Source organism: Lithobates pipiens, unplaced genomic scaffold (genome assembly GCF_037356315.1).
Source record: "Lithobates pipiens isolate NorthernLeopardFrog02 unplaced genomic scaffold, aLitPip1_a1.2 Scaffold_22, whole genome shotgun sequence".
Classification (NCBI taxonomy): Eukaryota; Metazoa; Chordata; class Amphibia; order Anura; family Ranidae; genus Lithobates; species Lithobates pipiens.
Window position 1 is genome coordinate 90,869,801 of NW_027507784.1, and position 13,245 is coordinate 90,883,045.

Here is a 13,245-nt window from a genome sequence, read left to right on the forward strand (position 1 = left end):
GGTAGACTTGTGTATAGAGAGTCAATCAGGTAGACTTGTGAATAGAGCCAATCGGGTAGACTTGTAAAGAGAGTCAGTCGGGTAGACTTGTGATGAGAGTCAGTCGGATAGACTTTTAAAGAGAGTCAGTCGGGTAGATTTGTGTATAGAAAGTCAATCAGGTAGACTTGTGAATAGAGGCAGTCAGGTAGACTTGTAAAGAGTGTCAGTCGGGTAGACTTGTGAAGAGAGTCAGCCGGGTAGACTTGAGAAGAGAGTGTCAGTCAGGTAGACTTGTGAAGAGAGTCAGTCGGGTAGACTTGTGAAGAGAGTGTCAGTCGGGTAGACTTGTGAAGAGAGTGTCAGTCGGGTAGACTTGTGAAGAGAGTCAGTCGGGTAGACTTGTGAAGAAGCAACCAAGTGGGCTAGCATTTCCTGCAGTTGGTAGAACTGGTACCAGTGTCTACAACGGAGTTGGAGGCACTCCAGGATGCAGTTTACAACACTATGTGCTACTTCCTAAAGGGACTAAGAGTTCCTAGTCAGTAAGGGGCTGTTGCTTTTCTAACAGACTGTTAGCTACCAAAAGAGGAATCAATCAGATCTGTACAGAGTAAAGGAGAATAATCAATTGGAGTTGTAAATAGGGAGGAAATTGTCCTTGATTTTGTTGCTATCAAGTTGGGCATCCCATAATTCCTATTCCCCATCCAAGTTGTTACTCCTAATAAAACATACAAGCCAAGCTCAAAGACTGTCTCTTGTGTCTGGAGAAAGTGTGGAAGTTACTAGTTGCCTGGCTGTGCAGGAGTGGGGAACCCTGTCATCTGCAACCCCTACGGGGTTGTGCTACACAAAAAATAATAATTGCCCATTTTTTCAGCTGCAAAAAAAATTTACATTTATTTATTTTTTGTCAAAAGGCAAACTTAGCCTTTAAGTTTACATTGCAATGGGTTGTGCTTATCTCAAGAAGAGCAACACAGAGAGAGGCATTGCAATCAAATTCTTCAATAGACCGGCAATAGTGAGAAGGGACTGTGGTTTCCTGCATCCCGGTGTCCCCCAGGTGATACCACTGGTCCTGCTAAAGGACTGTTGTCACCCAGGGACAGGAAGAAGATGCACATAGACACATAGAGGTAAGATAAGGTGAAATTACATAAAAGATCATCACTGCTAGTTAGCTGGAGAGCAACTGCAAAGAGAACGTCATGGTAGGCAACAGTTTTATTGTATATCCAGATACAATTTACTTTAATGCCACGCCACGGCAAAGTTTGGTGGAATGCAAATCCGTTCTTTTTCCGAATAAAGGCCCCACAGCCGGAGATTGCACCATGGAATGATTATCAGGCATGCCACTACCACACATGTATAGTAAAAGACTAAGACCCCTCTGGGGATTTACCATCCATGAGCCCTGCAGCTGAGGGATAATTCTCCCACCTCGGCAGGATACTCTGTGCTAGACATGCGGTAACGATAATAGCATACTTTGTGGTAATCCCAACTCATACCACCAATTTCTCTCATTTCACAGCTTTTTTCGGTCTCGACAGGCCAAAAGTGAGGAGCTTTTAAGATGCTGCAAACATCTTTAATTCACTAGGTGAACCTTGAAAATGGTCCAAGCCTGCAATTTTCCAAAACCGCATTCCTAGAGTCATTCTCTATCGCCCAGCTAAGTTTAGAAGCGTTTAATTCACGTTTCTTTTCCACGTAGAAAAAAAAAAAAAAAGTTTAATGTTTACAAGGAAAACGCAAATTAAGACAAATTTTCTTCTTTGCCATAACTAATAAAAGAATGTTAAGCGACGCTCTGATTGTCATTGGTTTGGCGGTAAGCCCAGAAGCATGCTCTAATAATGTCATGATATGTGTGTAATGGCCTTCAGTTACTAGAGCCGATAGACTGTCTCTCTGAGAGTTCCCACCCTTGCTCCCTTGAGATCCTTGATGGCCTCGGCTACGGTATGGCATACCAGCATTGGGCTTTGGACTGCAAGAATCATCTTATAGCAATACAGCAGCGGTCACCAACCAGGGGACCACAAGAAAATGTTGGTGGTCCCAAGGGGTTGTACCGCAAATCAGCATTGTGGCAGATGTATACCGCCCAATGTTGTTGCCAGTGTTGTTCTCAATGCATGCTGACAGTCAATACTATCAGTGAGCATTGATACCCAATGCCTCCTCTGTAGTTCTGGCTCCTGTGAACACAGAGGGAGGCACTGGGAGTAGTGCAGAGAGTGGGAGGTGAAGGAGGGGACTTCCAATGGCAGCTCTGATCACAAGCATATGGCTGGGTAAGGAGGTGAGATCCAATGATGAGTCTGTGTAAGGCAACAGTGTCATGGGGGAAAGGGGGGCAGAGAGCCAGAGCATTGTGTATAAGGCAGCAGTGTGAACTAGGGGGAGGGGGGCAGAGAGACAGAGCTTTGTGTGTATAAGGCAGGAGAGTAATCGGGGGGGGGGGGGATTGCTGGAGTATTGTGTATAAGGCAGCAGTGTGATCCTGGGAGGGGGGGGGGGTGTCAGAGAGCCTGAGCATTGTGTGTATAAGGCAGCAGTGTGATCCAGAGGGAAGGGGTGCAGAGAGCCAGAGCATTGCATGTATAAGGCAGCAGTGTGATCGGGGAAGGGGGGAGTCAGAGAGCCAGAGCATTGTGTGTATAAGGCAGCAGTGTGATCAGGGAGGGGGGGTTCAGAGAGTTGGACATTGTGTGTATAAGGCAGCAGTGTGATGGGGGAGGGGGGTTCAGAGAATCGGAGCATTGTGTGTATAAGGCAGCAGTGTGATCAGGGAGGGGGGGTTCAGAGAGTTGGACATTGTGTGTATAAGGCAGCAGTGTGATTGGGGAGGGGGGTTCAGAGAATCGGAGCATTGTGTGTATAAGGCAGCAGTGTGATCTGGGGGAGATGGGTGCCGAGAGCCAGAGCATTGTTTGTATAAGGTGGCAGTGTGATCGGGGGGGGGGGATCAGAGAGACAGAGAAGATCCAGAGGGAAGGGGTGCAGAGAGCTGGAGCATTGTGTGCATAAGGCAGCAGTGTGATCTGGGGGGAAGGGGTGCAGAGAGCCAGAGCATTGCATGTATAAGGCAGCAGTGTGATCGGGGGGGGGGGGGGGGGGGGATCAGAGAGCCAGAGCATTGTGTGTATAAGGCAGCAGTGTGATCGGGGGGGGAGGGGGGGGGAATCAGAGAGCCAGAGCATTGTGTGTATAAGGCAACAGTGTTATGGGGGGGGGGGGGTTCAGAAAGTCGGAGCATTGTGTGTATAAGGCAGCAGTGTGATCTGGTGGGAAAGGGTGCAGAGAGCCAGAGAATTGTGTGTATAAAGCAGCAGTATGATGGGGGGAGGGGGGGAGCAGTCAGAGAGTCAGAGCATTGTGTGTATAAGGCAGCAGTGTGATCAGGGAGGGGGGTTCAGAGAGTCGGACCATTTTATGTATAAGGCAGCAGTGTGATCAGGGATGGGGGGTTCAGAGAGTCGGACCATTGTGTGTATAAGGCAGCAGTGTGATATGGGTGGAAGCGGTGCAGAGAGCCAGAGAATTGTGTGTATAAGGCAGCAGTGTGATGGGGACGGGGGTTTAGAGAGCCCGAGCATTGTGTGTATAAGGCATGAAAAATTTATGTTAGGGGTCCGCAGGATTCAAAATTTAGAGTTTAGTGGTCCGTGAAGTCCGAAAGGTTGGTGACCACTGGCATACAGCACAGGTGACTTCAAAATAGTAAAAAAGGTGCCAAGTGTCACCCATTGCTATCAACTTTTTCAAGAGATCAAAAGAATGGGGTTGACGCTACCCCAAAAAGTCATTCAAAAGGCACCAGGACTTCAAAACCTATCTGTTCAATAATATGGAGAAAACATATAAAAACCTCACTGGCCCTGGTGCGGCTGCTCACGTAAAGCCCTTTGGTGGGAACCCAGTAGAAAATACGAAGGAAAAATGTATACAGAAATTCAGAGCCTATCAAGTTATATGAATTGATAAAGAGGGGCTGTTCTGAGGCTCCAAAACGCGTTGGATGTTGATGTCGATGAATCGTTAAAGCTACTGGGACTCTAGTATGCTTTTACATTTTGAGTAGACTCTACCACCCAACATTTAAGTGCTGGCCATCACAAGACCCACTTTGTACTACAACAATATAGAGACCCCTCCAGGATCCTTATTTCTTTTAGAGCAAATAATGAGCTTTACCATTGAGATAATAAGTCTCTATGACTAAGCCCATTTGTTGGGTGAAACATGTCAAGAAATGAGGACACTGGAGAGGTCGTTGTATTCTTTGGCACAATTGGATATGTACCTTTTCTGAATGATTTTTTCAAGAAGTCCATAAAAACCAAAAACAACTCCTGTTGGTTAGTAGAAAAATGGAAGGTGGCACGTCCCACTGGCTCTTTTTATAAAGCCTCGTACACACAATCGGATTTTCGGCAGGGAATTGTGTGAAGACGGACTGTTGGCCTAAAATCCAACCATCAGTACGCTCCATCAGACAATTGTTGTCCAACTTTCCGCCAACAAATGTTGGATGGCAGGCTAATAAATTTTCAACAGACACCGGTCTGTTGTCAGATTTTCCTATTGTCTATACACAAGTCCGTCACACAAAAGTTGAAAGTATAAATACGCATGCTCGGAATCAATACCCAACACAACATTAGCAGAAGGTGCCCAAAGGGTGGCGCTCAAGAGCGGAAATTCCTCGTAGTACGTCCCTACGTTCGTGTTTGTTGGCCATCAATTGCGCTTACCGTTTCTATGCAAGACATGTTCCTGGCACGCGCCCTTCGGACAAAAGTCTGACGCTTTGTTGGCCAACAATCTGATTGTGTGTTTGAAGGTTTTACATATATTTGAATTAGGGAAGCGCCGATACAACAAGTACGAGTACCGATGCTTTTTTTTAAATACTCGTCAATACCAATTAATGATACCTACTGCTTAGGCTTCAAGTACACCGGATGTTGTTTAACCTCTCCTGAATGATTTAACTTGACAGCTAGAAACCGACATCTAAAAAATGTCCATTTAGCCACGTTTACATGCCGCGTTTGCCTCTAGAAGCGTTTAAAAAATAGAAAATAAAAACATCTGTAAATAAAATGCTCCTAAACGTCCGTTTACCAACAGCAGTCTACATGAAGCCTAAAGCCGCATACACACGATCGGATTTTCCGCAGACGAAACCTTCAGACTTTTGTCTTGCATACAAACGGCAAGGAATTGTCAGCCAACAAACACGAATGTAGTGATGTACTACCTGGTTTTTCAGCTCTTTAGCGCCACCCTTTGGGCTCCTTCTGCTAATTTTGTGTTAGTAGAAGTTTGGCGAGTGTTGATTCCCGCTTTTCATTTCGCGCTTTTTGGTTCGTTTCTGAATGGCCGTTCGTCAACCAGTCATGTTGCAGAATCGGAGGAGATAACGTGTTATTTATTATTGGCCTTGGAGTTATTGCTTTGACCCAAGTCCAGTCCAGGAACAGGAGGAGTTCTTGGACCAAAAATTGGTTGCTTTATCAATCGTGACCAATTATGTCATATGCCTTTGCTGCGGGAGCTCCAAGAGAATAATCCGGATGATTTTCGGAATTATCTCCGGATGGCGGACCCCTGCTTTCACCAACCCTTGGCACTGTTGACCCCCTATATTAAGAAGCAGGACACACGCATGAGGCTTTTATAAAAAATTTTGGTTGAATAATAATGATTTGATTTGGTATATTTTCTATATTTTTCGATGCATAGAATGCACTTTTTGGTTACGTTCTATTGGCAGATATCATGTCTAATTTTATTTGTTTTCTTTTTTTAATGCACAATAAAAAAATTGTGGAGAATAATACTTGGCTGTGTGTTTTACTTCAAATGTAACAATGTAAAATTGACAAGGGACACCAACATAGTTGTATCTTTGATCTTAAAAAATACAGGATAATAGTGTTGTGGTAACTTGCCCAAATAAAAAAAAAACGTAATAATATTATTCTTGATATCACAAAAAAAAAAAAAGCCTTTGAAAATTAGTTTTCAATACCTCCATCAGTATCACCAGCAAAGCAGCTTCATTATTATCCCATTAACCACTACAATACAGGGCACTTTCACCCCCTTCCTTCCCAGCCCAATTTTCAGCTTTCAGCGCTCTAGCGCTTTCAGTGACAATTGCGCGGTCATGCTACACTGTACCCAAATGAAATTGTTATCATTTTGTTCGCACAAATAGAGCTTTATTTTGGTGTTATTTATTCACGACTCCGTTTTTTTTTTTGCGATATAAGCGCAAAAATAGCGGAAATTTGGAAAAAAAACAATATTTTCTTTTTTCTATTTGAAAAGAAATCCAATAAAATCAAATTTTGTCATAAATTTAAGCCAAAATGTATTCTGCTACATGTTTTTGGTAAAAAAAATTCTGTTAAGTGTATAATAATTGGTTTGTGTGATCACGGACATATGTACGCAAATGATCATGTACATATGTGTGCAGGTGATCACGTACATATGTGTGCAGGTGATCACGTACATATGTGTGCAGATAATCATTGGGACATGTGATTTTAGTGGGACATATGTGGGGGACATGTTTTTATTATTAGGGACATGTGTTTTTATTATTTGGGGACATGTATGTTTTGGGGACATGTGTGTTTTGGGGACATATGTGGGGACTGTGTTTGTACTGTGTGGTGTGTTGTGTATTACACTAGACTGGTGATCAGTGAGTAAAAAGCTGTAAAAAGCAGCCCATACTCACTGATCATCAGCCGGCTGCAGCGTTCTGCTCTCCTCTCCTCAGCGGTGACTTCCGTGTGAGGAGAGGAGAGCCGATTGCCTAGCAACCGGCTGTTTGTTTACATCACATGACGGCCGTGATTGGACACGGCCGTCATGTGATCAGGAGGGCCAATCACAGAGCCCTCCTGCCGATCTGAGATGTGCCGTGTCCGGGTGACACGAGCACATCGGGATCGCGCCGCTGCGCAGGCGCGCGATCCCGCTACTCCTGAATGACGTTCCTGAACGTCCTATCAGGAGTAGACGGCTCCCACCCGGCCGTATATATGCATTGGCCGGGTGGGAAGTGGTTAAAGAAGAAGAGAATTGTGCGCTGCATTTCCACATTTCATAATTTGCCGCGTCACCAATGTTAATTCTCCATTACTAACACAAGTTTACAAGACCGACCGACCGCTTCCGGCTCGTCCTTGCTTCTGAGCATGCGTGTTTGTACTTTGGACTTTTGTGCGACGGACTTGTGTACACACGCTCGGAAAATCCGACAACAGACATTTGTCCGCGGAAAATTTTAAAACCTGCCATCCAACATTTGTCCATGGAAAATCTGACAACAATTGTCCGATGGAGCGTATACACGGTCGGATTTTCTGCCAACAGCCTGTTATCACACAATTCCCATTGGAAAGGCCGATCGTGTGTATGGGGCTTTACTGTTTTGTTTACGCTTCAGCTGTCAGCAATGGTACAAAGCACTAAAAAGTTATTAACAAATAATGAGGATTTCTATATGATGGCAGCACCACCCTCTGCAATGGAGGGTACCGCGGTGCCCCGCGATCACATCAAGCCAGGGATGTGCAATTAGCGGACCTCCAGCTGTTGCAGAACTACAAGTCCCATGATGCAAAGCAAGCCACAAGCATGACACCCAGAGGCAGAGGCATGATGGGACTTGTAGTTTTGCCACAGCTGGAGGTCCGCTAATTGCACATCCCTTCATTATGTTCTCAATCTTCCACTGGCCATCATTCAACCCTGAAGACTGATGACATCTAGTGGTGAAGATGTGGTACTGCAGGGGACAGCTTTTGCTTGCAGGTAAGGTTTTTCTTTTTTGTTTTTCTCAACACCCAAGGGACCTTTTTAAAAATAAAAATAAATTTTAGCCCGGAGTTGGGCTTTACCCCCATGTCACTAAGAGAAGCGTACAGGAAGTGCCACTCAGAGCCCATAAATTCTTTAATTACGCGGTTTGTTCTGAAGCACGGTGAAGACAAGCTCAAACATCCCTGGATGTACACAGCGATCTCTGTACGGGCGCCCGGCCCCGCTACTGTGGATGTTTGCTTTGTACTTATTACATTTCGAGCACTTTGCATATTAACATGAGTTTACACGATTCCATGAACTTTTTATTGGGCTTCGGAAAACGCTCGGCCAAAGCGGTTTTCTAAAGGAGCCCGCGTATCTCGTGAGTGAGCGTAGAATACGAAAAAGTCGCCTGGGCTGTTCCTTTTTTTTTTTTTTTTGCATTTTCCTAAGTGTCAAATAAATATTTCACATACCTCTCTGGGTAAAACAGCTCCTGAGCCCCCTCCAAAACATACACACCTCACTACCAGGACGAGGGGCACGCGGAGTGCGGCCGCTCCCTGGATTTTTCTGCAGCAACACAACACTAAAAAAATGTATCGGGTCCCTTCCAATGGGAGCGCTCCTTTCCGCGGCCCGTCCCCGTCTAATTAGGGGAATTCCAAGCCCAGCCAACTTTTTCTTTTGTCAGGTCATCCGCACAGACATCCAACGTTCCTGTTTAATCTGCAAGGGGCCGGGTCCCAATAGAATCCCTGCGTTTTAGAGCTGCGCCATTCTGGCTAAAATGAGAATCACGATTTTTTTTCTGCTTAGAATAAAGATCACGATTCTTGCGGTGTAACATCTTCTTTCACATTATACAAAAATAAATAAAAAATTGGGCTAACTTTATTGTTTAGTTTTTTTTAAATAAAGTGTATTTTGTTTTTTAAAAGTTGCGTTTGAAAAACCGCTGCGCATGTACGGTGTGACATAAAATATTGTAACAACCACCATTTTATTCTCTAGAGTCTCTGAAAAAAAAAAATATATATATACACACATATATATATCTATATCTATATATATAAACACATATACAAATATATATATATATATCATGTTTCGTTAAGTAATTTTCTAGCAGAAAATAATGATTTTTAAAGGTTTGGTCTTTAACCGATTCCCAACCGCCTCACGCCGATATATGTCGGCAGAAGGGCATGTACAGGCAGAATCACGTACCTGTACGTTGCCCTGTAAGAGGCAGCACGTGCGCGGGAAGCTCCGTGAGTCCAGTTACGGTTCCTGAGGACTCGATCGCCATGGGGACACCCATGATCCTCTCATGGAGAGGAAGGACACCCGTGATCCTCTCACGGAGAGAGGAAGAACGGGGAGATGCTAAAGTAAACAAGCATCTCCCCGTTCTGCCTAGCAACAGTGTCACTAATCTCTGCTCCCTGTGATTGGAGCAGAGATCAGTGATGTGTAAAATACAGCCACGCCCCCCCATAGTTAGCAACACGCCCCCTAGGACACACTTAACCCCTACACTGCCACCTAGCGGTTAACCCCTTCACTGCCAGTGTCATTTACACATTTACACGCATTTGTATAGAACTGATTGCTGTATAAATGACAGTGATCCCAAAAAATGTGTCAAAAATGTCTGATGTGTCCGCCATAATTTCGCAGTCACGATAAAAATCGCTGATCGCCGCCATTTAAAAAAAAATTTTAGATAAAAAAATGCCATAAAACTATCCCCCAATTTTGTAAACGCTATTAATTTTGCACAAACCAATCAATATATGCTTATTGCAATTTTTTTTTACCAAAAATATGTAGAAGAATACGTATCGGCCTAAGTTGAGGAAAAAAATAGTTTTTTATATATTTTTGGGGGATATTTATTATAGCAAAAAGTAAAAAATAATGTGTTTTTTTCAAAATTGTCGCTCTTTTTCTGTTTATAGCGCAAAAAATAAAAACCACACAAATGATCAGATACCACCAAAAGAAAGCTCTATTTGTGGGGAAAAAATTATGTCAATTTTGTTTGGGAGCCACGTTGCATGACCGCGCAATTGTCAGTTAAAGTGACGCAGTGCCGAATTGCAAAAAGTGCTCTGGTCAGGAAGGGGATAAATTCTTCTGGGGCTGAAGTGGTTAAATGGTTAAACTTCCCTCATCTACACTCCTGAGATCTATCCTTTGATAAAAGAACAAAAAGATATTTTGTTTCTACTTATTTGCATGTTGTAATAAAATTTGGCAGGCTGCCTGGATTTTTTTATGTCCAGCTGTGAGAACTCTCTGCACTTGTTAAGCCGCGTACACACGGAGCGGACTGTCTGGCCAACTTAGTCCGTCAGACAATCCGACGGACAGTCCGTCATACTTTCGAATGAACGGACTTGACCACACACACCACTTTTTGAGCAGACTAATACGGCGTACTAAGTCCGCCATACTATCCGCCCTACTTTTGAAATGAACGGACTCGCCCACACACGCGGAGGAAAGTCCGCTCATTTCAAAAGTACGGCGGACTGGCACACACACGGGCGGATTGTCCGCCGAAATGCGAGTCCGACGGACAGTATTACGGAAATTCCGAAATACTTAGTCCGCCAGACTGCACGCTGAAAAAGTCAGCTGAAGCCCACACACGAGCGGACTGTCCGCTGAAATGTGTTTCGGCGGACTAAGTAGGCCAGACAGTCCGCCCGTGTGTACGCGGCTTTAGATGGTGACCTGCTCTTTTGAATACCAGGAAGGGAAAAAGATTGCGATTTCGATTCTTACCGATTAATTGTACAGTGTTTCCTTCCCGAGTTTTGATTTAAAGAAGTCCTCTGCTAAGAACTTGTTCTCCAGCTGCAATACAATACCAATGCATTTACACCAAGGCCGCGTTCACGCTACTCCGCAAAAGAGGCGCTCCGGTCTCCCCCCCAAAAAAATGAAAAGCAGCAGCTACAAATACTATACCTGCTGACTTTTAGACCCCTTCCACGGTGGGGCCGCCTGTGCATTAGCAATAAAGCGGCGCTCGTTTTAGTGGCGCTTTATCGCTGTGTAAGCGGCGCTTTCAGCCACTAGCGGGGCTGCTTTTAACCCCAAAAATGGGGTTAAAAACACCCGCGTTGCAGCGCTTTGAAAGCGCTTTTCAGGCGCTTCGCAAGTGCTGCCCATTCATTGCAATGGGCAGGGACGTTTTGGGAAGCGCTCCCAAACCGCACCAAAGATGCTGCTTGCGGGACTTTTCCTAAGGTCCTGCAAGCGCACTGCCCCAGTGTGGAAGCACTCGGGGTTTCACACTCCGGCAGCATGGGAGGCAGTTTTCAGGCACTTTACAGGTAGGGTTGCCACCTGTCCAGGATTCACCCAGACAGTACGGGTTTGGAATCATGTGTCCGGGTTTCAGACTGCATGAAACCCGGACACTTTATTCAGAATGGATTATGACTTCCCAGCAGGGTTGCTGGCTGCATTTGAGGTGCAAACAAGCGGTACTTCCCCATTTGGGTAAAGTTCCACTTTAAAAAAAAAAAAAAGAAGCATCAAAAGTGCATACGTGTTTTTGATGTGTTTCTGGTGCATTTTCTGGTTGTGTGGCTCTCAGCATGCACCGATGAAACATGAACATGTGACTTAAAAAATGCACCAAAAAAATGGCGCAAGTGCATTTTTTATGTGTGTTTGCCACATTTTCCATTCTTTTAAATGGGGACCTGCAGCAAAGATGCAGCATGCAGGGCTTTTTCAAGACCCGCAGAGCGGTGGTGTGACGAGCCCCATAGAATTTTTTGTTGTTGCATCTTTAGCACAGTGCGAAAGCAGCCTAAAACAAAAGTGTAAAAACAAAACAAAAAAAACACTAAGGGGTTGTTTTACTAAAGGGCCAATAAACTATGCACTTTGCAGGTGCTCTCTGCAAGTGCAGCTGCTCCAAAGCTTAGTAAATCAGGTAAAGCTTCACTTTGCAAAGAGCACCCAATCAAATGGACGGAAAATAAAGAAAACAGCATTTTTTCTTGCACATGATTGGAAGACGGAGGTCAGCAGAGCCTCTGCTCATTTACTAATCTCCGGAGCAACTGCACAGTCTATTTGCCATTATTAAATAGATGCATGTGAAGTTAATGCAATTTTGTGTTTTCTGGCGCATTTTGTGTTTTTTCATGCACACTTTTTTGAAGTGTTTTTTCTTTTTCAATAATTTTTATTCAATTAAGAATAACAATACAAAAACAAAACAGCAACATGCTCCATTTCTGGAGCATCGATATTCATTTTCATGGCCTTAACATGGCAACACACAACAAAGCATGCCATAATTGCGTGCATGCATTACTGCGCGGTCCGCTGCTGAAAAAAAAAAGGAGCATGCACCATTTTTAGTGCATTTAAATGCATCAACAGCCCTTTCATTTGAATAGGCTGCCTTAACATAACGCAGACCACAGAAATGTAAACAAGTCCTTAGGGGTCTATTTATGTTATTATTATTTTTATAAATATTTACATATATATATATATGTTATGTATGTATGTATGTTATGTATGTATGTTATGTATGTATATATACATACACACACACACATATATATATATATATATGTATGTTATGTATGTATGTTATGTATGTATATATACATACACACACACACACACACATATATATATATATATATATACACATACATACATACATACATACATATATATATATATATATATATATATATACACACACACACACACATATATATATATATATATATATATATAGATACACACATACATACATACATATATATATATATATATATATATATATACACAGATACATATATATGTTATATTGTTATTATTATTTATTAATAATACTATAATTTTCATTAATATAATATTGTGATAATTAATACTTTTAACCACTTGAGGTCTGAAAGATTATACCCCCTTCATGACCAGGTCATTTTTTGCTATTCAGCACTGCGCTTCCTGACAATTGCGCGGTCGTGCAACGCTGTACCCAAATGAAATTTTTATAATTTTTTTCACACAAATAAAACTTTATTTTGGTAGTATTTGATCACCAGTGTTTTTTTGTTTTTTTTCAATATTTAACGGAAAAACACATACAATTTTTGAAAAAAAAACAAACAATATTATGTACTTTCTGCTATAAAACATATCCAATAAGAAAAAAAAATGTTTTCTTTATAAATTTTGGCCAAAATGTATTCTGCCACGTCCCAAATCCAAATAAGTGTATATTGATTGATCTACGTGAAAGTTGTAGCGTAGGAGGGGGGGGGGGCACAAAATTTTGAGTAGGTGGTAGAGAACTCCAGTGGTATTGAATCGAATGTTTCCACAAGTATCGAAGCTCTGTTGGCGATGTCAAGGCGAGGGGGGCAC

General features: G+C 43.1%; 1 protein-coding gene across 2 annotated transcripts in view; it reads right to left on the bottom strand.

The window, feature by feature from the left end:
* The window catches only part of IHH (Indian hedgehog signaling molecule), a 166,927-nt gene that overhangs the window by 129,001 nt on the left and 24,681 nt on the right, over positions 1-13,245 (bottom strand). The window lies entirely within an intron of this gene.